This window comes from Cyprinus carpio, chromosome A17 (genome assembly GCF_018340385.1).
Source record: "Cyprinus carpio isolate SPL01 chromosome A17, ASM1834038v1, whole genome shotgun sequence".
NCBI lineage: Eukaryota > Metazoa > Chordata > Actinopteri > Cypriniformes > Cyprinidae > Cyprinus > Cyprinus carpio.
Genome location: NC_056588.1, coordinates 21730349 through 21754458, shown reverse-complemented (window position 1 = coordinate 21754458; position 24110 = coordinate 21730349). Strand labels below are relative to the sequence as shown.

The window sequence follows — 24110 nt, the reverse complement described above, 5'->3', positions numbered from 1 at the left end:
AACATTGGTGTTCATTGCAACTATGGATGACTTAGAGTTCAATAAATAGATTGTAACTTGGTTTACTTATAAGTGCAACTTTATATTGTACAGTTTCACTGTATCTTGAAATTGTGACTTTATATCTCACAATGTGATTTTAACCTTGCAATTGCGACTTCATTTCTAGTAATCCTGGTTTTATATCTCCCAGTTGCAACTTTACATCTCACAGTCAGACTTTTTGTCTCCCAACAGGCTTTGCTTCTTGCAATTGCAAGTTGATAACCTAACGTGTCAATATCTCACAGCTGTGACATTGTTTCTTGTAATTGCTTCATTACATCTCACAAAGTGACTTTGTTTCTTGTAATTACAAATGTATATCTCTCTATATGACATTTTATCTGAGAAGTGCAACTTTGTTTCTAGTAATTGTGACTTTTTATCTTCCAATTGTGACTTTGTATATCTCACCATTTAAATTTACATCTTGCAATTACAACTTTAAATCTCCCAGTTGTGACTTTATTTCTTGTAACTCATTTCTTTGTAACTCATAATGTGACAGTTGCAACTGTTCTGCAACTTTATATCTCACTATATGATTGTATATATCCTAGTTGTGACTTTATTTCTCATAATTGTGACTATCACATATTTAGACTATATCTGGCAATTGTGGCTAAATTTTTCGTAATTGCGATTATATATTTGCGCTGTGGAAATGTGACGTCATAGTGATTTTTTTCTTATTTTAAAAATGTTGTTTACACTTACGCCATAACTTGCCATATAGTGATTTGTTGTTCTTCAGAACTGTTCATTGTATCAGCATAGTACCTTTTTAACAACATTTAGTTGTCAGGAAGTTGCAGGAAGATTGAAACTTCTGATTTAGCCAGTTCTTGCTATTTCTGTGTGCAGTATATATCAGATAGTCAGTGAAGGGACTGTGAGTCATCCAAAGCTTACAATAACTCATACAGGTGCACAGCCCAGGGTGCACGCTAGATTGAGGGCAATCATCAGATAAATAAAAGCAGACGGTACTTTTGAGGCTCTTTGATGCCTGTCATAACAGAGTAAGAATTGTCCCTCTGCTGGGCCATTCAACAGGTGTGTAAATTGCCTTGTGTCCCGAGATAGCATACTGGATCTGATTGCTCTATCAGTGTACATATTTGAAGCCTTTTGCTACCATTTGTTAGGTGCCACATAACAAGGATTTGAGGCAATGTTGGGTAATGAATGCACTTCAAGTGGCCACAAAGACAGCTTGCTTCTCTCTCTCTCTCATCACCGAGCTTGTTGAGCTCTATGATGCGCCTGATTCCAATTTATCTGATTTTTCTGACCACAGGACGCAAACCAAAACTGATGACAGCATTTGTAATAAGACTTTCATTTCAGTTGTTGCAAGTATGGGACTAGATGTTCACTGCTGTAAAGACCAGTTTAGACAAGCATGAATATATATATATATATATATATATATATATATATATATATATATATATATATATATATATATATATATATATATATATAATAGCAGAGGTGTTTTGATTAATGTTTGATTAATCCACTGGATGAAATACTTTAAAAATGAAAGGTACTTCCCTTTTTATTTTGAACTTGAGCTCTCTCATCGCATCTGCTGTACAAACAAAAAGTACAGCTTGCTAATCTTAACGTGTTTTGAATTTATCTTGCTTTATGTATTATTTAATGTTTCTTTGTCCAATCCACATATAAATAACATAATACAGTTATTTCAACAGACAGCCACACTGATATTATGCAGCATAAATGTCACAGCACAGCAAATTCTTGACTGGTTGTCATATTTCTACCATTTTACAATATGTTCAGCCATACTGCCCAGCCCTGGTAAATGCCGGTCTAGCCGATGGATTAGAACAGCTACACTAGATAGAAATTTATAATAAAACTGCACACTGGTATTTTCAGCAGAAAGCTTATACAAAAAATAAATAAATAAATAAATAAAAAATAATAAATAATAAAAATAAACAATGATCTCCAATCAAGGGCTAGGGTTAGGGCAAACAACCAATCAGACTAACTTGTATTTCTATTTTTCCTGATGAAAAATTTTCTTAGGGGCAAAATGTTGCTACATGTGCTACATTAAATTAATGCATCTTTAGTACAAAAGCATTCTCAGATCTTTCACATCTACTGTTCCTAGCTGGTGCTTCTGAACTGCACACATGCTGTGATGCATCCTCACAATTCCTTCCTTGCATGACAGACCTTGAACTTAGATTTGCAAGACACAAATCTTGCCAAGCTGTGCTGTGGATCAATGTCTCACTAAACCCTTTTCCTTTTTGCTTCTGCCTTTTTGGACCCCAAGGAGAGCCAAAGCATCTTGTAAATATATAGAAAGAGAGTCGTGTAAATATACAGCTTACATGGAAAAAAAGAAAGTGGATACAGTAGGTGAACTGAACCCACAACCTTGAAGCTTCAATTTGAGCTTTGAGAATGATTGCAAGCCACATTGTAAGTAATTTATTTTGAACAGAGAAAAGAAAACCTGTTTTGAGTTTTATCTGTTACTGTGGCTTTGTAAAGAAGCCCCTTTCTTGCCAATCTTTAATTCCGAAACCTCTTGAAAAGGCCTTGAAAATATTTAAAGATCAGTGTTTGTGGTCATGATTAGAATACCACACACCGAAAAGCATCTCACCAGTCAGTTGGACTGAGAAAAGAAACCCAGAGGGAGAGAAAATAGCCTTTTTGTTCTTCTAAGACAACTTTGAAGAGCTCATTGATGTCTGGAATCCTCATGATGACCTTAAAGAGGTCAAATTGTGAGACAGGATTTTCCTTGATCTGTTAAAAATGCCCACACTATGGCCTGAAGCCTTGTCTGATGTGGTCCACAACAGACCTTAGAAATTATATTGGACCACTATTGAGAAAGTGTATGAAATACATGATATAATACTATCATTACATATCACTTAAAAAACTAATTTCATACTGTATCGCCTCCACTTGTGCACCAATTCTTTAATCTATTCTCTATTCTCTAGTGTCTTATCCACAAGGTTCTATATGAATTCAAAAACCTCCAGATTCCCACTTGTGTTCTAGGAGTGGTGTTATATGATGACACTGTACTGAACTTCCTCTCCAGTCTACCCATGCCATTTTGTAAACAAGCCGATAACAGCAATAACAGCTTGTTTAGAAATCTATGAAAACATTGACCACTTTGACCCACCACTTTTATTTATCAGCATTTGTGTTCAGCAACTTGGCGCATATAGTCACGACAAAATAATAAAAAGAGGACATAAGATATATACTGTTATTCTAAAGCAGCAAATGCATGAGACTTATAACTCCAGTTAATATCATAAGATATTGAGAAGGTCTATTAAAAGTTTTGCTGCTCCTAACGGAGAGGTAAAGACCTGCAGCTCTGGATAACTCTCCAAAATGTAAGAAATTAAAGGCTGATGTGTATTTTTTGACCATCCATGATCACTTCATTTTTATGCAACAATTTATGTGGCACATATCAGTGTGGAGTGTTTTGAAAGCCATTCTCAACGTACTGTAATGAAAAGTAATTGAAGGATGGGGAAGCATCACTTATATTAGAACCGTCAACAAAACTGGCAATAACTCATTTCAAATATGATAAGCTTAGACAGTTATAGCAGGGGTCATTACATAATCTTGACTAGCATTGTCAATGGACTGACCCCCTTCAATAATGGCACATAGTAGCACAAAGTATGCATGTCACTGCCATTATTTTAGCAGGAAGTAATAACATTTCTAAACACATGCTGAATTTCAATGGCATTCTCCAAAAATGAATTGAACTGGTATTGCAAGTCTAACAGTACAAGGTGATGCAACATTTTACTTGCTTTTGATCTTAATTCAATATGTCACCCAGGGAAATGTTTAAGCTGTGTACTCAACTAGATCTCTGTAAACTACAATTAATTTTTAATGTCCAATAAATGCTCAGGAAACCACATGGCTGCCTCTTATTCTTTAAATTTTGCACCATCTGTTCAGGATGATGAAATGTTCTGTTTATTCAGAACATGTTCTTTTAAAGTGATTCTGATTCTGATTTTAAATGAAAACTAAAACTCATTTTAATAGAAACATGGACATCAGAATGGTCTCCAGATGTTACAATAACACAAAAATGCATAACGTTTAAACTAAAGAAGATTTTGAAACTGATGTAAAATTATATAATTTGTCTGGATTGACAATTATCAAAGATAACCTCCAGTTAAAAATGGAAATCACTAGAAAACTCATTAAAAATGTTTAAAGTTCATTAAAGTTTTAAATATTTAATGTTTATAAAAGTTTCAACGCTTCTAAATATGTTATATACAGAGAGTGCACTCTCTGACATGGCCTACTGAGCACATGAATATGAAAAGAAATAGATGCTAATTAGTTGTTATCAACACAAATTTCCTGGCAGTAGAGCTGAGGAGGTTTACAGCTAGTTCCATATATATTAATATCTGCCAAAAGTAAAGAAACTCATCAGTGTGCTTGTTCTTCTGTGTTTAATATGGCAGTAGCTATTGCTGAATTGCTGTGCAGGGGATGAGCAAAAATAATGCTTGCAAAGTTTGAACTTTATTTTTGGCTTGCATCACAAAGAAAATTGTTTTTATTTTCAGTATAGCCTGTTTTCAATATTGATATAAACTGGGTTCATATTACAATGCTTTATAACATACTGTTGCATTTGCAGTGTTCTACTCTATTGTCTATTCTCTGATGGAGATTAATAAGAATTCAAAAGCCTCCCGATTTGTTTTTCTGAAGCAACACATGATAAGAAATGTTTTGTTCTAGAAGTGCTGTTGTATGATGATACTTGCTCATGTACTTACATTTGCAAAAATGCCTGAACCATTTACATTTATTTGTTTGGAAGATGTATTTTTATTTTATTTTTTTTGCTTTGTCAATGCCAAACAAAGTGACAGCAGAACTATTGCAACATATTCCAGTTTTTGAGCAGATCGGTTAAGTAAATGTTTCGATGACTCATTCATAAAGACAATCATTTGTTTAGTTTCCCAATAAATCTGCATTTTTTATTGAATTGATCACGTAATTAATTCAACGACTCTACCATAGAAACAATCACTGGTTTCTTTCCTGAATTATTCAGTGTTTTTGAACAAATCGGTTGAGTTAACCATTCAATGACTCATTCATAAATAGTCATATATTTCTCTCCTGAATGAAACATGGTTTTGAATGGATAATATGAGTCAATTTTGATTCAATGGCTCATTCATGAAAACTGTCAATTGTCCCATCTACTTGTCTAGTGATGTAACCTGCAGAGACAGTCACTGTACAACCTTTACCATAATGCACAGACTGATAGTTTGTATGAAACATGATAAGAAAAGTGATGCAAAGAGTGAAAAGTGCCTAGTGCTTGGATTTTTGCATCAGCACTCTCAGAATGCTGATCAGATTCAAGGAACGGAATTACCTGTTGTTCATATACATTGCATATATTTTATATAGTGGTCAAAGGTGAAAAAAATACATTTTTTCAAAATTTATGCCCGCAAACTATCTAATTTTTTTTTCAGAACACACAGCTACTTTTGAATGGTTGTCTGAAGGGAAAGTTTTTCCTGTATAGTGATGTAGTTACATAATCTACAAGGAAAGACTATCTGCCAACGTTAACCAGACCCCTTGGGCTACATTTGGAGATGTACAGTTCCTCCAGCCAATCCTAGCTCAGTTTTAAAGGCACAGTCACCCCAGTTCCCCAAACTGCTGTCTCATGATCCACATACCATATGGATGACTGTATGATGATCGGACGTTTAAACTCCCTCAGAGCCTCACTCACCAGTGGTGAGTCATCATTATGCATATCTTGCATTCCATTAGTTTATCCACAGATGCACACTTTCTATGCCTCATGTTGGTTGCAGTTTGGTCACAACCAGCCAATTAGATGCTGGCACTGAGGTGGGATGTGCGACCGTTTACCTCTCTAAGGAGGTAAAATAGCTGTAATTATACAAACACATACAGTAATAAAAATAATAATAGTGCCACTGGAAAGCAGATGGATACCTTGCTGGTTGCCAGGAGGCCATGTGAGTGAATTAGGAATTCAGGTGCTTTCAAAGAATATTGAGGAAAGATCCGTAAATGCTACACTGAAGAATACAAAAATTATTTTCATGTAACTATTAGAGAACATTTACTAAAACAAATGATTATGCAATTATGGTCAATCATTCATTAAGGAGTGTTTTTTTATACTCAAAGGCCAGTCACCACTGCATTAAAAAAAAAAAAAAAAAAAAAAAAAATCATCATTCACTCATCATTGTTTACCCTGGGTTGAAACCCAACTTTCTTTGTTCCATGGAACACAAAAGGTGGATTTTTGAAGAAAATTCTGGCCACCTTTGCCAGTACAGTAAGAGCAAAATGGGAAATAGGACTGACATGCTCCAAAATGGCAAGTATGAGACCATATCCCCAAAAAAAAAAAAAAAATCTAGAATCATATAATAGCCTAATAGTTTGTGATTTTAATCACATGCCAATCAAAGGCTTTTATTTTTCCTTAAAAAAAAAAAAAAACTACAGCAGGGATTCTCAACTCTGGCATTCAAGGTCCATGTAATTTTTGGTAATCCTGAAGACCTTGATTAGCTTTTTCAGGTGAGTTTGATTATAGGGTCAGGACTGAACGCTGCAGAAAAGTGGACCTTGATGGCCTGAACCCCTGAACTACAGTATGATGCAAATTATTGTTTATAAGTTAGTATTAATTAATATTTTTTCTATAGAATTTATTAAATCAAATTAGTAAGAAGATCCTAAAAACAGCTCGGAATGGCAGCTATAACAGCATCAGGTAAAATTTAATGATTTCAAATCATTAGATTTTTTTTTCTTTTCTTTTTTATATTATTATTACTGACTAAAGGTACTTTAGTACAGTCAGTGGAATATCTGTTGGTGGGAACATTAAAATAAAGTGTTAGCACAATCTAAAAAAAATGCTGAGTTGAGCATGTTGGGTTATATGTTGGTTATTTTATGTGTTACCCAGCCATTGGATTAGTGGCTGGGTTAGTGTCACAGCTTAAACTATGCACCCCTACCCCTCCTTCCTATAAAACAACCCAGCACAGTGTTACTTCAACCTAGCTGCTGAGTAAGAGTCAGATTGCTGGCTTTTTGCATCCTCTTCAGGAGAGAGCGGTTCTCAGTGCCGCCTAATTGATCCACTTCTTCAGCGTAAGAAAGGTTTGTATATACTGTATGTAATATTGTAAACTATGCTGTATTCATTCAAATAAATTCAAGATGTCTTATATTTTTTGTCCAAAGGTGTTCTTGCTTATTAAAAAAAAATGTTCTCCCTTTCATTATTACTGTTGCCTCTAGTAATTGTGTGGTTTCTAATTTCCATCTCATTTTAAACCAGCAATGTTGCCATTTTTAAACAATAGTTGAGTTAAATAAAACAACCCAGTGTGTTGGGTCAAACATTTAACCCAAGTAGCTGGGTCAAAATAACCCAGCATGTGTTCTGTCCGATATTTAACCAGTGCTGGGTTGCCAAATAACCCGGCATTTTTTAACCCAGCATACTTTTTTTAGAGTGCTGATATTAAGCAAACAGTCTACTAATATTCTAATGATTGGTAGTTGACATATGATTGCAAAGTAACCTATAGTTAGTAGAATGTTTATGGAAATAAAGTGATACCTAAACAATGATTTAAAATGTATTTTAAAAATATTAATTTGACTTGAGAGATATGAGATATGAAGTACACGCCAAGTGCAAATTCAATACAATTAACCGCAGTTCCTTTTCACAATGGATATTCCTGAGGTATTGCAACTGTTTTGCATATCCATGTGTATTTCAGGCCATAAATCCAAAGGAACTATGCATTTAACAAACTAAGCTGATGGCTTATATGATGCATATGCCATATTGACTGCTTTTTATGGTTTTCATAGTGCTTTTGAATTATTTTTGAAGCTTAAAAAAGTCATAGTCCCCACCCATTAGAACTGCATCATATTTGAGACCCATGCAAAAAATAGATGGACAATGGCAATTTTTGTATCAACTTTTAAAAATTTAAACATGAAGAAACAATTTGCCATAAATCAATGTTTCACCAAGTGTCTCCCTTGGTGTTCAAATCTCATCAAAGGTCCTTGCTGTCAAGAATGGGCATGTAACAACAATCGTCACCACACCAAACACTTTTAGTCTTCCCCTCTGGTCTAAACATCAAACCTCTACTGCTTCAATTTTCCACCCAATGGCAACATGTCTTCCCATGTTTCTCTTTTTTGTGCTTACTGTCTTCAAAGGTGGACAAAGGGGTTCCTGAAAAGCTAAGTCATGGTTTCCATAATTGCTTCCAGTTTTTGGTGGACTGTTGCCCAGGGAACAGGTGCTTAACGCTTAGAAGCATTTTGGACAGTGTAGACAGGAGCAAGGAGATTCCCTGGACTCTAATAGCCTGCTGTTGTGTCAAACAGCCTTGCTGGGTGAGTGATGATGCGCTAAAGATTTCCTGGCAAGGTGATGGAACTGGCATCCTGCTTATTTGTCAACAGGAAACAGAAAGAAGATGTTAGAAGTGACGTTGTCCCCTCATCTCAGCCGTATGGTAACCTGCTGTTTTGAAGCAATTTTAAGCCATTTGTTTTGGCTGAGAGATTGTACCTTAGAGGCAATGATTACGCTTTGTAAATAGTCATTTATAAGTCAAACTTTCAAGGAGAATTAGGTTAATTGGCTTTTTCAGAAGCTCAAAAACATGACAGGAAAATGGAATTGGAACCTTTAGTCATCTGGCCTCATCTTCACTTACCACTTGCCCAAAATGGTATCCACACTCAGTATGCCTCTTTTCAGAAGCAAATCTGTTTTCTTTGTATTGGCAAAATCCTTTCTTGCTTCAACATTATTAGTAACTGTCTGCCCCAATTTTCCAAGGGAAAATAGCTTTTGATGTTTGCATAGGCACAAATGTAATATTACATTCAAAGTGACAAGATTCTGTATTGGAAGTAAAAAAAAAAAAAAAAAAATAAATAAATAAAAACATATTTACAGCCATACAAAACCAGCACAATTATAATGAATTACTTCTGGGTTAAACAGGCTTGAAACTCTCAAGCCTGACTTTATCCAGAAAGTTGGATATATTTGAGTGCATATTATTGTGGGAATGGTGCCACCTTTTTATGTTCTCCACAAATGTGTCTTTGCAATTACAATATTTGCATTGAAAAACAGATTTGCGTGTTAAACCGCAAATGGTTCTGTGTATGTGAAATTGTGTTTGGGATTCTGAAGTTTTGATTATCTCACAGCTTATTTATTCACGAACTGTAGTAACTATTGGGGAGTAAATACTTAAAATACTTTCAAAACAGTGTCATCAATAACAAGACCTTTTCTAACAAGTAGCAGAGCAGTGTGACCAAATGCCTCATTACTGTTTTAATGTCACATTGTTTGCACATTAACGTGATTTCAAAGGGTCATGAACTGAGAAATCAAAATTCCCTTGATCTTTTGACATATAAGAGGTCATTGTACTATAAATAAATAAATTAATAAAAATCCTGTAAGTTTCAGAACTCAAAACTTTCTCATTAAACTAAAATCAGCCTATACTTAAGCCAATCTAACAAAACAACAGGTGGTGGAATGTGCCATTTTATGACATAATAGTGTGGCTAAACCCTGCCTCTGCAGAAGAAGATCAATGCCTGCTTCTATATCACTGCCTGTTTAGCCCCGCCCACAGATTCGCACATGTAGTGTAAATAATGAAACTAACGTCTACACAGAAACAAGCACCAATGACAATATGATGCTGTGTAGTGCCAAGCTGTGAAAAAACACAGTCTTTGCACCACCTTCCTTCTGATCCTAACATTAGGAAAGAGTGCATGAATTTTATTTTTAATGAAGACCCAGACCGTGTCAGTAAGAACTTGGTCCTTTGTTCACTTCATTTACAAACAAAGCACAATTCGATACAAGATTTTCAGAAATACTGAAACTAAAAGACGATGCTATGCGATTATATTGGATCTGACAGTAATGCCGCACCACACAACTGTGAGTAACTATTTTTATTACATGGTCACTATTGCTTTGTCTGTTATTACAGATTGTTTTGATATAATAACCTAAATCACAGCAGCGCTCATCTAAGGATGCAGGCTGTCAAACATACACAACTGTTAGCCAATCATAGCAGTGGGCGTTTACTTCTGAGTCTACAATTTGCCAAACCTATTCAGAGCATTCTGATGAGTGGAATAAAACAGGACAGAAAATAGCCTGTTACTTCTAAATTATGATGTTTTTTGCTGTAAAAAAAAAAAAAAAATGATAACATTGTAAGGGGACCTCAGAGAACAGTACAGATAATAAAAAAAGGAAGTCCATGACCCCTTTAACAGTAAACAACTGTAAAAATGCTAAAGTTATTAGTAGTTTCCATATTATAAACAGTGATGGAAACTACTAATAACTTCACCAAATCTACTATAATTTAATAAATAATACTGTTTCTATGTCACAGAATGTAATTTTACGAGTTTTTTAGGCAAGAACATACTTGTTTATACTTCAAATATGTGGTTTGTTAATAAAGATAATAAAGATAATAAAGATGAAAATTTGCTCCAGGGCGTCAGCAGCCGTTCAAGGCTCATGAACCCGCAGAGAGACCTCAGCCAGATCTTCTGGAATTTGCCGCTGGCTCTGATGTCTCTATAGTGGTTAAACATGAGATATCATTTGTTTTGGGTAAATCTAATGGGCAGTCTTTGGTCTCGTCAATCTATTATTTGTTCAAGAGCAAACAGTTTTGGCTGAGGGCAAAATCTTCTCATTATTATATTTTCTATAACTTTAAAGCTTTATATCAGAGTGCTGCTTTGTAGTTTTGACTGAATTGCCCAGCAACTTGTATGATGTCTGCTATTGTTGTTTATTACATATAATTATTCAATAAATAATATTTTATATAAATAATAGTAGTATTTAATAATAGTATTTATTATTGAAGAATAGATGAAAGGACAGTACGACAAAGATATCGCTTTCCTCAGCAGACATTAAGGTTTTAAGGTTCAGACATTTCCTCATGCAGGTAATCACACTCGCTCAGTCCATCTCTCACTCTCATATCACTCTACATAAAACAGTGAGCTTTTAATACAGTAATACAATACGCTTTTAATGAAGCAATCAATGATCCTACGTTACTAGTTCTAAAGTGAAGAAGTAAATGCTACTGCTACTTATGTGACACACACACACTATATATAGTGTCACTATATATATATATATATATATATTGTCACTATATATATATATATATATATATATATATATATATATATATATATATATATATATATATATAGTATTCATGTCATTTATTTATTTAACATTTATATTACTATATTAAATGCTATCCATTATTTTCTGTAAATGACTAAGTGGTTGTAATTCAAATTCACAAACAGTCACTCAAACTGTTTTGAAGCACATTATATGTTAATTAATTTTAATTAATTTTAATTTTAATTAATTAATGTCACAGGAGACATAACAGAGATGTCATTTATGTTTCATTAAGTAAAAGTAAATAAATAAATAATAGACATAAATTACATAATTATTTAAAGTAGGAGCACAGAGCTATACAATCTTTTGTCCAGATACTTTGGTCTCAAAATAATCTGATATAAAATTGGATAAAAATGTTTGAGTTCATACAGAGATCTTGTGTATTTCTTTTCAGAATTCAGACCTTGTCAAACACAGTTTGTCACATCACTAGACATTCCACATTATTAGTTTATTTAACTTATCTCAAAATGAATTATGTTTCTTTCCTGTGGGCCCTTACTGAACTCACGTGTTCTTTGCAAAGTTTGTTCTTTATTACTAGATTAGTTTCAAGAATGCAGATATATGGCAATTTCTAACTTAACAGTAATAATAACTGAGTTACATCTAGAGCCACAGCAGCAGTATGACATCTTTCTGCCTCTCTACTGAACTTGTTTTCGGAAATACTTTAACATTTTGCTGTGGTAGCTCACCGTTTTCTCAAATCTAGTCAAGGTGGTGTTGAGTGAATGGTTGTGTCCTGTGAAACCTACAGGAAATACTTAATTAGAAATATTTTTAGTATATAATTTTAATCTGTTTTGTCAAACATGATTCTGAGAGAAACCCAGTGTGCAGATGTTAGTGTGAATAGCTCATTCAGTTCTCAGCATGGACATTATAAACAGAAACCTCAAACACCACTCAGTGGCATGTTATGCAGGAAAGTTCAATAGGGCAAAGCAGGTTAATTGCAAAACAAATGACTGCAAGCTAGTTCCTGTCTTCAGTGCAATTTACTAGTTATTTCCTCTTGTATAATTACTAACCCTGTGTGGTTGAAATGTTAGAGGTTTCTTCAATCCACTGATGTATCACTCAAACAGGCAGTCTTATAAATATGTTTGTGCTATTGATTTCTGCTTTTGTTACTTATGCACAGTACTTTGTTTAATGTAAGGATCCTGGTGTGCTCTTCATAAATTATCAACCATCCAGCATGGAATAGTTCACCCAGAATTCACCCAAGACATTCCAAATTTGTGTTTGTTTCTTCTGTGAAACACACACACACACACACACACACACACACACACACACACAATATATACATATATATATATATATATATATATATATATATATATATATATATATATATATATATATATACACACACACACACACAAAGTTATTTTTCATATTGAAACTGTTGAAAATACACAACATAGTAAGTTGATCCACATATGGCAGCCTCTGAACTTGGTCAATACTAATCTTATGTACAGGCACTGGGCTAAAAATACATTCATCAGTCATCGCTTCCAAAATAAATTCAACGGGTCATCTTGTTTGCTATTAATTAATTACAACAATAAAAGAAAATTTCATCATGAACAAGAACATTAAAAGAACAACATCACATTAGACACCAGAAATTCCAAAATGATATTTCCCTTACATTCAACTTCCAAAAGTGCATTCATCTTTGCCATGTTACATTCATTTAGTTGACTACTGCTATATGCTGTATTAACAAAAACATAAATGGCATTAATGAAAACACTTTTAATGTGATTCATCTAATAAACACGATATTGCATAGCTTGTCGGTGATCTACGGCTCTGTGTATTAAATGCCGCTCCATCTGAAAGGATGTGATGGAGATTTACCGGTACTATTAATCACAGAATCGGCTTTACTGACGATATGCGCATAACAATCACATGTGATTTATCGTGCAGCCCTTGTTTGCTAATAATTAAGTACAAAGTAGATGACGAAAACTAAGATGTCGGGTGTATTCAAAGTGCCGCCATTACTGTCTAGAGTGAGTGGAATGGTGCACTGTGATTGATTGAGAGGATATATCGCATTCTGCAGAGAAGGGAGACTGGCGTTTGTCGTGGTTTGGAAAAAAAGGGAGAAAACACAACCAAATAACTTAGCGAATATCGCATTTTGCATAAAATTAAAAATTGACAATTCAGTACCGACAAGATTCAATACTGATTTTGGCGGTAACTACTTTTATTTATTTATTTATTTATTTTTTAATGGCGTTTATCGCATTTTGGTACCAAACACTTTGTATATATATATATATATATATATATATATATATATATATATATATACATTTCCAGCAATATTAGGGTGAGTAAATAATGTTAAAATATATAAACTTACATTAGTCCTAAAAAAAAAAAAAAAAAAAAAAAAAAATCTTAGATCTGCATTGCCACTAAGGCTGGGTTATATAGCTAAAAAAAAAAAAAAAAAATCACGATATGTTTCATATCATTCGGTACTGATAATTATTGAAATTGTTTTGTAACCTTTCTTAAACAAATAGAAATTGTATAATAATAATAATAATAATAATTATTATTATAAGAATCTTGTGCGCCGCTGAATAAGACTCCCTGATGCAAATTCAAATTCAAATCCACCATTTTCGCTTTCAAATGAAATTTTTATTTTAAATTCAACTAATATTCCTTTTTTGATTCACAGTCTCCTCATCGCAGGCAGGCATGACAGCATGTGTTTGTGTGTTCTTTTGGCTATCTGGTGGTCACTCATAATGAGCCTTTAAATGAAAAAAGTGTGTAACTATTGTGCGCAATCAAAAGAAATTATATCGTTATCGATGATGTTGTATCGTTGATAAATCAATATGTTGTTGATACAGTTTTATCAACCAGGCCTTATTACCACACTGTATGCATGCCAATCACAGAATCACAACAAAAGAGGAAAATACGAAAAGGTCTATTTGCTGTATTTATAATCTATAGATACCAATTCTCACTAATCTTTTTAACCACTAAACTCCCTGAGTTCCATTTCAGACAAGGTATAGCGATTACAAGACACAGAAATAGTGAAGCAATAACAGATTTACCATGAATAGTCACTGCTTAAGACTTCAGAAGCAACCCATCTAAAGATACGTTAAGGCCTCGTTTACACTGCCAGTCTTGATGCACAATACAGATTTGTTGCCTATATCCGATTTTTTTGGCTGTCTGTTTACACGTTCTTTCAACTGTGACCCATATCCGATTCATGTGTCACACTTGCCATACCATCTGAAACATTGTGCATGCGTTGCTGTCATTTACAACCTCTACATGTGCTTTCTCCTGAGAATAGTGTGACTTGTGCTGACAAAACAAGTCACAATGAATAATTAAAAAATAATAATAATAAATTGGGGGGAAATTAAATTTTCCATTAAAAGACCTTCAAAATGATTTATGATTTCTTGGAATCGGACAAAAAATGACTGAGTCACAACCATTTTAAGTCAATAGTGAAGTCCTCCATCTTTTCTTATTGTTACTTACTATATTAATAATCACAATACAGCATTTTTTTTTCTTTGCTATTATAAATAACAGATGCAAAAAAAAAAAAAAAAAAAAACAGTAGAACAAATAGCCTAGAAAGAAACAAATAATGCATTACCTTTATCATTTTATATCTAAACTAAAGCACTCATGTACAAAAAACAATCAAATGTAAAAATAACTTAAGTATGTTCATTACAAATAAATTGATTATTAAAACAACAAAAGCAGTTCAATGAAGTGCAGTGAGTGAGTCCCTCTTTTCTTCTATTGTTAGATTAACATTATGATAATGATACAGACGTCCTATACTATAATGCATGGATCTAATACAATGTTACACATCAGATGTTTTCCCCCAACAGTTCCCTAAGTGTTCACTTAAAACAGAACATATTATGTTTGTGTGAATTCTGAAATACTGTAATTCTGTATATGTGTGTATTTATCGGGATCACGCACCATTATATGCACGCACTTGGGATGACAGTCAGTGAGCGGAGCAAATGTAACCCTCTCAGAAAATTAAAAAAATAAAGATAAGCACTATTTTTTTTTTTTTTTTTTTTTTGCCTGTAGCTCAAAATAGCCCATGCAAATTTACAGTAATTTTGCCAGCACGGGTCACATATGACGTCGTTAAACCGCAGAGAAGTACCAAATTTTCGCAGTTTTAATGACATACAGAACGCAATGCCTCTGAAAATCTGATCTGCCTGTTTACATGACAGTCGCATTGGCACGTATCTGATTTATATCAGATTTATTTCCACATATGAATGAGGCCTGAAACCGATCTTGAAATATCCGAATGCATGCATTTTTTTCTCGTTTACACTGTCATAGAACAGATCCGATCTGTGCCACATATGAGCAAAAAATTGGAATTGGGTCACATTTAACTGGCAGTGTAAACGAGGCCTTAGAGAAACGAGTGCAAGGACCCAAAAAAATTGGTGTCACTTTTTACTCGAAAATAGGCGACCGTCTAACTGTTATTCAAGCATGTGCGATAAAACACAGTGACACCAGCTGTGATAAACCGAACCAGCACAACTCACCATCTCTCTTACCTACCCCCCCCCATCCCGCCCCCACACACCTAAAAGAGAAACCTGCAGACCTTCCTACATCTGCTGGAGGTTTTTTGTCATGAAGGATTTAGCCTCTGTTCTCCGTGCTAACACAAGTTTTCACCCATTTGTCACCCTGTGCCTTATCTCTGCCTATTTCAATGTTCAGTGGGATCTTTCTATAGCACAGATAATTCCAGGAAATGGCAGCCATCCCATGCCATGACTGGGATTGGGGGTGATATATTTCACATCGGTGAAGGACACAGGCAGTCTGCTTTTTCACCCCTTTTATGGGTTTTGTAATTTAGAGAGCCACACTGTTACCGATCACACTCTGACTTAGCTTCTTCAAGGGCAAAGGGATGCATTGCATCAAAGTTTGCCACTATAGACTGAAACAGAATAGTCTGTTGTTAGCTATTGGTGTTAAATATGCAATTCTACTGTTGAAGAACACTAAATGACAATAACAAATAAACCAAAAACACATGAACTGTCATACAAGAACCACCAACAAGTCAGCAGGTATACAAGTATGGAAAAGGAAGGTCATTGCAGACAAAGAATTGGCTAGTTGATTTACAAAATGTTAATAATAATAATTAATTATTATTCACTGATAAAGCAACAAGTCAATGCCATCTCATGCACTGTATGATAATGGGAATACAGACCATTTAAACATTTAAGATAAACAGAACACTTTTCTATGATTTTGTGCAGATACGCACAGTAATTTCCTTGGATTTTACCAACATAGAACTAAATTGATTGTATCATTACAACACCTGGCTAAATTAAGAATTCAAATGGGCAGAAAACATTCTTCAAAAGCAGAACATTTAAACAAACAGGCAGGTGTTCACTCTTGTTTATCCGCTTCTTTCGACATCACAGCGGAACTCGGAGACAAACTCAACATTTTTTCCCAGATCTTTTTTCTCATTTCCAATCTGTTTATCTCACAGTTGCGAACATTCCCCCCCCCCATCCTCCACCCTCCACCCTCCACCACTCATCTCAGTGATTGTGACTATATTGTGTAATTTGATGCCAAATTAAAGTCTCCTCACAAACTTAAGATGGAAGTCTCCACGGCAACCGTGTAGAAAAACATTTAATCTAAGAAACCTTCTTCCAGGTGTATACATCTGTACTCGGTAGCATATAATGTATAAGAAAAGGACCAACATCATTTCTTAACATAAAATAGCATTATTGACTGTTGCATTTATGAATATGGCTGTCGAGTTATTGCAATGAAGTATGCTAATTATTAGATTAGATAATGCACATTTAACAGATGCGTTTACATTATAACGGTCATTCTGTTCTGTATGTTTTATATATATATATATATATATATATTTATATATATATATATATATATATATATATATATATATATATATATATATACAAATTTTTTTATTTTATTTTTTATCAGAACCAACTAGTTTGATGACAATAAGTAACTACGCAATTTTGTTTGGAATAATTAGTAGTGCAGAAATTATAAACTAAATGATTAAAATGCTTTTTTTTTAGCAAATTCATTAAGTCAACTATCCATCATATAAATCACCATTACTGTCCTGTATAGCCATAGCACATAACAGATAAAATAATTTAATGATACCTTTCATCAAATTTAATTACTGAAACTCCCTCATCCTGATTACAGCTGAAACGCATAATTGATTAAACATTACTGAAAGAAACACTATTCATAATTGTATCTACAGATCTCTAGAACAGATGAACAGATGTCCAATTCTGAGTACCACATGCTAATAAAGCATGTCACATGTTTTTTTTTTTTGTTTTTTTTTTAATGAGCAAGTAAATGCATAAATGCAAATATTCCTACCTCACAATTAATTGATTCTTTGCTCGATTCCTGTCTGATGCTGCAGTGTTATGGCCCTGATGAGAACTTTATTAACATGTGAGAGAGTGATGGTGGCACATCTTTTGGCTACTGAATGAAATGAGATGAAAATTGCTCTAGCCTGGGGGGAGCTGCAGGAGGGTCGGCTCCGTGCTGGGTGGGCAATGGAAGAGCAAATCTGGCATGCCAGTCTCGCCACATCCATCTCTCACTCTCTTGTGGGACCCCTAACCCCAGGCATTGTTTTAATCACCACAGAAGTATCTCCTTATCCTCCTTCCTTTGGATTTTCCCACCTGTCTCACGTCCCTGTCCCCTGTCACACATTATTCAGCATCTTGTTTAAATGTTTGTATATTTTTGCATTTATCCCTCGCTGCCTGTGTTGTCTCTGCCTTGCTCCCTCTGCCTCAACTTGAGACACGAGGCATCCCAGCAGAATGCCAGTTTAAATGCCATCTGAGAGCAATGGCGTGCCTTCTGTCGGAGGGCATGTATTATTCAGAGAGAGCAAAAAGACAGACCTGGCTTGCTAGAGTGTGAGTAATTGAGGAAATGAATATATTTGTAGGCTACATCTATTTTAAAGTACAATTTTATTAGCAATTCTAACAAAAAAGTACTACAGTAGAAAACTTAAATGTAAAAAATATACATCCATGTCATTTTACTGTAAAAATGGTTAGTAATCCTAACAAAAAGCGCAACAGTAATGAATGAATAAATGAATAAATATTGTATATATTCTAAGTTAATAATATGCAGTCATGTCATTTTACTGTATTAATGTTTAGCAATCCTAATAAAATTACTAAAGTAATATATATATATATATATATATATATATATATATATATATATATATATATATATATATATATATGTATATTACTGTAAAAATGGTTAGAAATCCTAACAAAAAAATCTTAAAGTAAAGAATATAGACACACACACAAACACACACACACGTACATATTTCATTTTAAATCTTGACATTGATTTATTTGACTTAGAATAGAATTTAACATAGAATTTATTTAACAACAAAACATTTTTCAATGTAAATTATTGTTAAAAATTATTTTTCTAGATAAGTGAAATTAGATATAAAGTCAACAAAATGTCATTTGTTGTTTGTTTTCTTACTTGTTTATTTAATACATACAATATATGATTTGTAAGTGTTTAGGATGATGATAATGATGATGATTATAATTATAATGGGGGGCAGGGGTGCAATCAATTCATGTGCAATTTAGCGATTTAGTGCCGCTCTGTAGTATAAAAAAAAAAAAATTATATCTTGTCTCTGAATAAATTGCCTTTGGAGTGCAACATGTTCCCCTTCAGGAACTCGAGCTGCGTCGATACATGCAAAAACAACAAACCTACCAGCAAGAAATCAGGACTACATGTAAAAACATCCAACACCAGACAACCAGGCCCGTTAGACTGACATCGAGTCTGGTTGGGAAAGCTTATATGACAGCAGGTCAGGCTGGCACATGTTTGCACACCATGGCGGTGTTACAAGCATACCAGGCTTACCTGCTCAGGGACCTGGATGACGGGGGTGGAGGAATCCGACGTAGTAGCCGAACTGCGTCGGGCCACAGATTTGTCCCTCCGGGCCACCAAAGAAATGGCCAGAGCTATCAGCCGTTCTATGGTAGCTATGGTGGCCACAGAATGGCACCTGTGGTTGAATCTGTCCGAAATGCAAGATAAGGACAGATTCTTCCTCCTAGACACCCCGCTCTCGCCCTCTGGCCTTTTCGGTGACACAGTCAACACTGTCGTCGATAGGTTTCAGGAGGCGAAGAAGCAATTGGCGGCGTTCCAACGTTTTCTCCCTCGTCGCTTCCAGGCCCATGGGGCTGCTGAGCGGGAGCAGCCCCAGCCATCAAGCTCCTCATACCGCCAGTCTCAAAAGCAGAGTGTTGCAACCCGCACCCCTCCACAGAAAGATTAGGGGTCGGGGCGACGCTCTCAGTTGGGGTCTTCTAGTCGGAAAACGGATCTGCGGATCGTTAGGTTGTCTAAGAGGACCTCGGCTAAATGGTCCTGATGCCACCATCAGCAGTTCCCTGAGGGCAGCCAAACCTGGGGAGGAAAGGATAACACCTCAGTATACGGTGCCTAATCCTCCTCAGTGTCCTCACGGAGGCTAGTTGATACCTCTGCCACCCTTGGTGCTTCAGGGCTTAGTGAGCTCCGACGAGCGAAATTCCCAGCTGCCGCCCAGCGACGGTACGGCACGGGAGAGCTCGTCCCCTCGAGTGAGGGTGCCACAGCAGTCAGGTCCATCATTCCCTACCGGTCATCCACTTCAGGGCACCGAACTGGCTCCTCTAATAACACCAGAGGCCAGCCTCGAGAGGCTGGTTCCCTTAGTAGATTTTTTGGCAGCATGGAAACTTCTACCAAATGTCTCAAATGGGTCCTGCAGATTGTAGAGAAAGGTTACAGAATCCAGTTCCATTCTCGTCCGCCTCATTTCAATGGGGTCATTCCCACACTAGTGGGCCCTGAGCAGGCTCTGGTAATGGAAAAAGAAGTAGATACTCTCTTGAGGAAGGGGGCCATAGAACGTGTTCCGCCTCTCGAGAGAGCATAAGGGTTATACAGCCATTACTCCATCATTCCGAAGAAGGATGGAGGGTTGCGTCCGATCTTAGATCTCCGTCTTCTGAACCGCGCTATCAAACAACTTCAGTTCAAGATGCTCACTATCAGGCGGATAGTATCTCAAATCCAATCCGAGGACTGGTTTGTTACGATGGATCTCAAGGATGCTTATTTCCATGTTTCCATCCTTCCTCAACACTGGAAGTTTCTGAGGTTTGCCTTCAGGTGCGAAGCATACCAATTTAGAGTTCTTCCCTTTGGCCTATCACTCTCACCCCGCACTTTCACAAAGTGTGTGGATGCTGTTCTGGCTCCTCTGCAACTCCAGGGCATCCGCATACTCAATTACATTGATGATTGGTTAATACTAGCTAAATCGGAGCAGGTGGCGGCTCGGCATCGAGATGTCATCCTCGCCCATATGAGAGAGCTAGGGTTAAGAGTCAAGAGAGTAAGAGAAGGCCAGTCACTCACTGTCAAACAGTTTCAAAGGCTGTTGGGTCTGATGGCAGTGGTGTGCAACATGATACCTTTTGGCCCGCTGTACCTGACACCCTTGCAGTGGTGGCTCAGAGGGAGAATCCGCTTTGCATGATCAAGGTCACGCGGCGATGCTTACATGCCTTGGGGGCACCATTCTTCACCCCCGCCTGGAGTTGTGGAAGCTGTGGGCATGGCCCCTAAGAGGGCACAGCTCCTAGCATCTGGTCTATCAACTGAGGATGTCCAGACCATTCTCCAATCCAGAGCTCCATCTACAAGGAAACTGTACGCCTTGAAGTGGAAACTTGGTACAGTTCTGGGGTTTTTGCAGGAGCAATTCTCTGCAGGGTTATCTACCTCCACTCTGAAGGTATACGTTGCGGCCTTGGCTGCTTACCATGCCCTGCTGGGTGGTCAATCATTGGGAAGACATCCACTTTTCACTCGTTTCCTCCATGGCTCCCTGAGGCTGAGCCCAGTACAGCACACTAAGGTGCCCTCATGGGACCTGGCAGTGGTTCTGGAGAGCTTGTGCATTGCCCCCTTTGAACCCATAGAAGAAGTTCCAGTCAAGTTTCTCACACTCAAGACTGTTTTCCTCCTCGCTATTTCCTCACTTAAAAGGATTGGGATCTCCAGGCACTTTCTGTTTTGTGCCTGGAATTTGCTCCAGGCATTCCTTTACCCGAGGGTTGGGTATGTCCCTAAGGTGCCCATTTCTTTGCCAGGACCCATAGTACTTCAGGCATTCTGTCCTCCTCCGTTCCAGGAAGTAGGCCAAGAAAGGCTTAATCTGCTCTGTCCAGTTAGAGCACTGGATGCTTACGCACACAGAACTGCCCCGTGGCGTAAGGCAGATCAGCTGTTTGTTTGTTTTGGTCTGCCAAAGAAAGGATCTCCGGCGACCAAGCAGACTATGAGTAGGTGGGTGGTCCAGGCCATCTCACTAGCATATGAGTCCTCTGGCCTCCCATCCCCTATGAGGGTCTGAGCGCAATAGACCAGGTGTATGGAGGCCTCCAAGACTTTCAACTTGGGTGTGGCCTTGCAGGATATTTGTGCTGCGGCAGGCTGGACCTCTCCGCACACTTTTGTCTGCTTCTGTAACCTAGACCTGGCATCTACCCCAGGATCTCAAGTTCTCTATTAGTGATGTTCTCAAGAAATACACACACAGGCAGGGACTTGCTCGTATGGCACAGTGGGTATTCTCGTTCCCAAAGCGTTTCTCCACGCAGTTAGAGTTCCTGAAGGGGAACGTCTCCAGGTTACGTATGTAACCATGGTTCCCCGAGGGAACGAGATGCTGAGTCTCTTTGCCATACTCTCTGCATCCCTGCAGGCGCTACTTCATCAAAGCTAACTTGTGCGACTGCTGGATGCGCAGTTCCTGGTTGCTCACGTCACCCCACTCATGACGTCTCGCTGCTCCATTTGGCTGTTTTTACATGTACTTCAGAACCCGGTCAAGCAGGGGCATTCCCAAAGCGTTTCTCGACGCAGCATCTCGTTCCCTCTGGGAACCATGGTTACATGCGTAACCTGGAGGCGTATTCTTGCAATGCTTTTACAGAAAATGCTGTTCTGTGGGATATGTTATGGTGGTCAATTTAATGACATTAATCAATAACTCAGTACAAGTCGTAACCTAGCAGGAGTAAATGGTTACCATTAGTACTCACTGTGGTACTCACATTGATGAGACAAGGATAGAGATGTTCAGACTCAAGGTGAAAAGACCCAGTGAAATGGAGCTCAGATTTGGACATGTAAAACAAGGTAAAAACATCTTAAATGAGATTAGTATCAAAAAACACTGTTTTTTTTTACATATGATGTAATATAATGCCAAAAGCATTGAAATATTTTTGGTGATTCAAGTCAAAAATCATGATTCAGTGTTTTGCATTTAAATTGTTCTTCTATGCCACTATGAAAAAAGCTATTTGGATGCTTCACTATAACCTAATATCGTGGTACAGGTACAGAAATACAGAAGATCAGAACACTAATGAGAAACAATTGAATCTTGAAGGAAAAGGCAAGATGGATTTAGTAGCATCTCGAAACGAAAACTTTTTTTCTTGCTCATCTTATATATAATGGCTGCTTCTTCAGGGAGTTGATGCGAGGTTGTCTGAAGACTAAATGGAATGGATTCGGGTTCTTACAGACCACATTCCTTATTGATCTGCTCTAAATGTTAGAAAGAAATAGAAGAATGTAAGTCTAAGACAACTAGAAAAAGTTGAAGAAAGATCAAAGCAAAGACGAGAAATTATTATTATAAGTGAGTTAATTACTGGAATGGCCAATATCTGGTTGAACTTTTTATTTTGTTAGCAGCACTGAACCTTTTCATCTCTAATGTGCTACTAACAGAACTGGGCAAACCACATTCTTACAATTATTCCACAGACCACAGAGCATGGCCATTGCAGCACCAAGGTCATAGGTTTGATTTCCAGGGAACACATATTGATTTAAATGAATGGCTTGAATTCACTGTAAGTTGCTTTGGATAAAACCATTTGCGTAATGCACAAATGTAATTTACATTATTTACCCATGGAATAATATCCATTTCCCAGACTAGCATGCAGATATGAAGTGGAAAAAACACCCATTATAAAGTTTAACTTAAATACGTTATTACAGAAACTGGCAAGTCAAAAGTTTTTGAAATAAAGCCAAAACTTTGTATCAACATCGCCAAAAGATTGTCTAATTAACATAAAAAGTATGTAAAAAATACTACCAGATATGGAAACAGAATCTTTCTAAATTGTGAAAGCATTTAATTAATGATACTGAATTATAATTAAGCAACTAAAGCATTATTAAAGCTATATGTCAGTTGTAATTAGATGTGTTAATAAAAGACACTATGTTTATCAGAGTAATAATTTAAAGTTTGCCATGTAAAAGCATTATTCTAAGTATTAGTGTTCATTAATTAAAATGTATTGACATCTGTTAATTTATTTGTTTTGCAAAACTG

The 24110-nt window shown here is 36.3% G+C and overlaps 1 protein-coding gene across 1 annotated transcript in view; it reads right to left on the bottom strand.

Annotated features, from left to right (window-relative positions):
- LOC122148208 (ALK tyrosine kinase receptor-like) overlaps positions 1 to 24110 on the bottom strand; it is a 183387-nt gene that overhangs the window by 38540 nt on the left and 120737 nt on the right. The window lies entirely within an intron of this gene.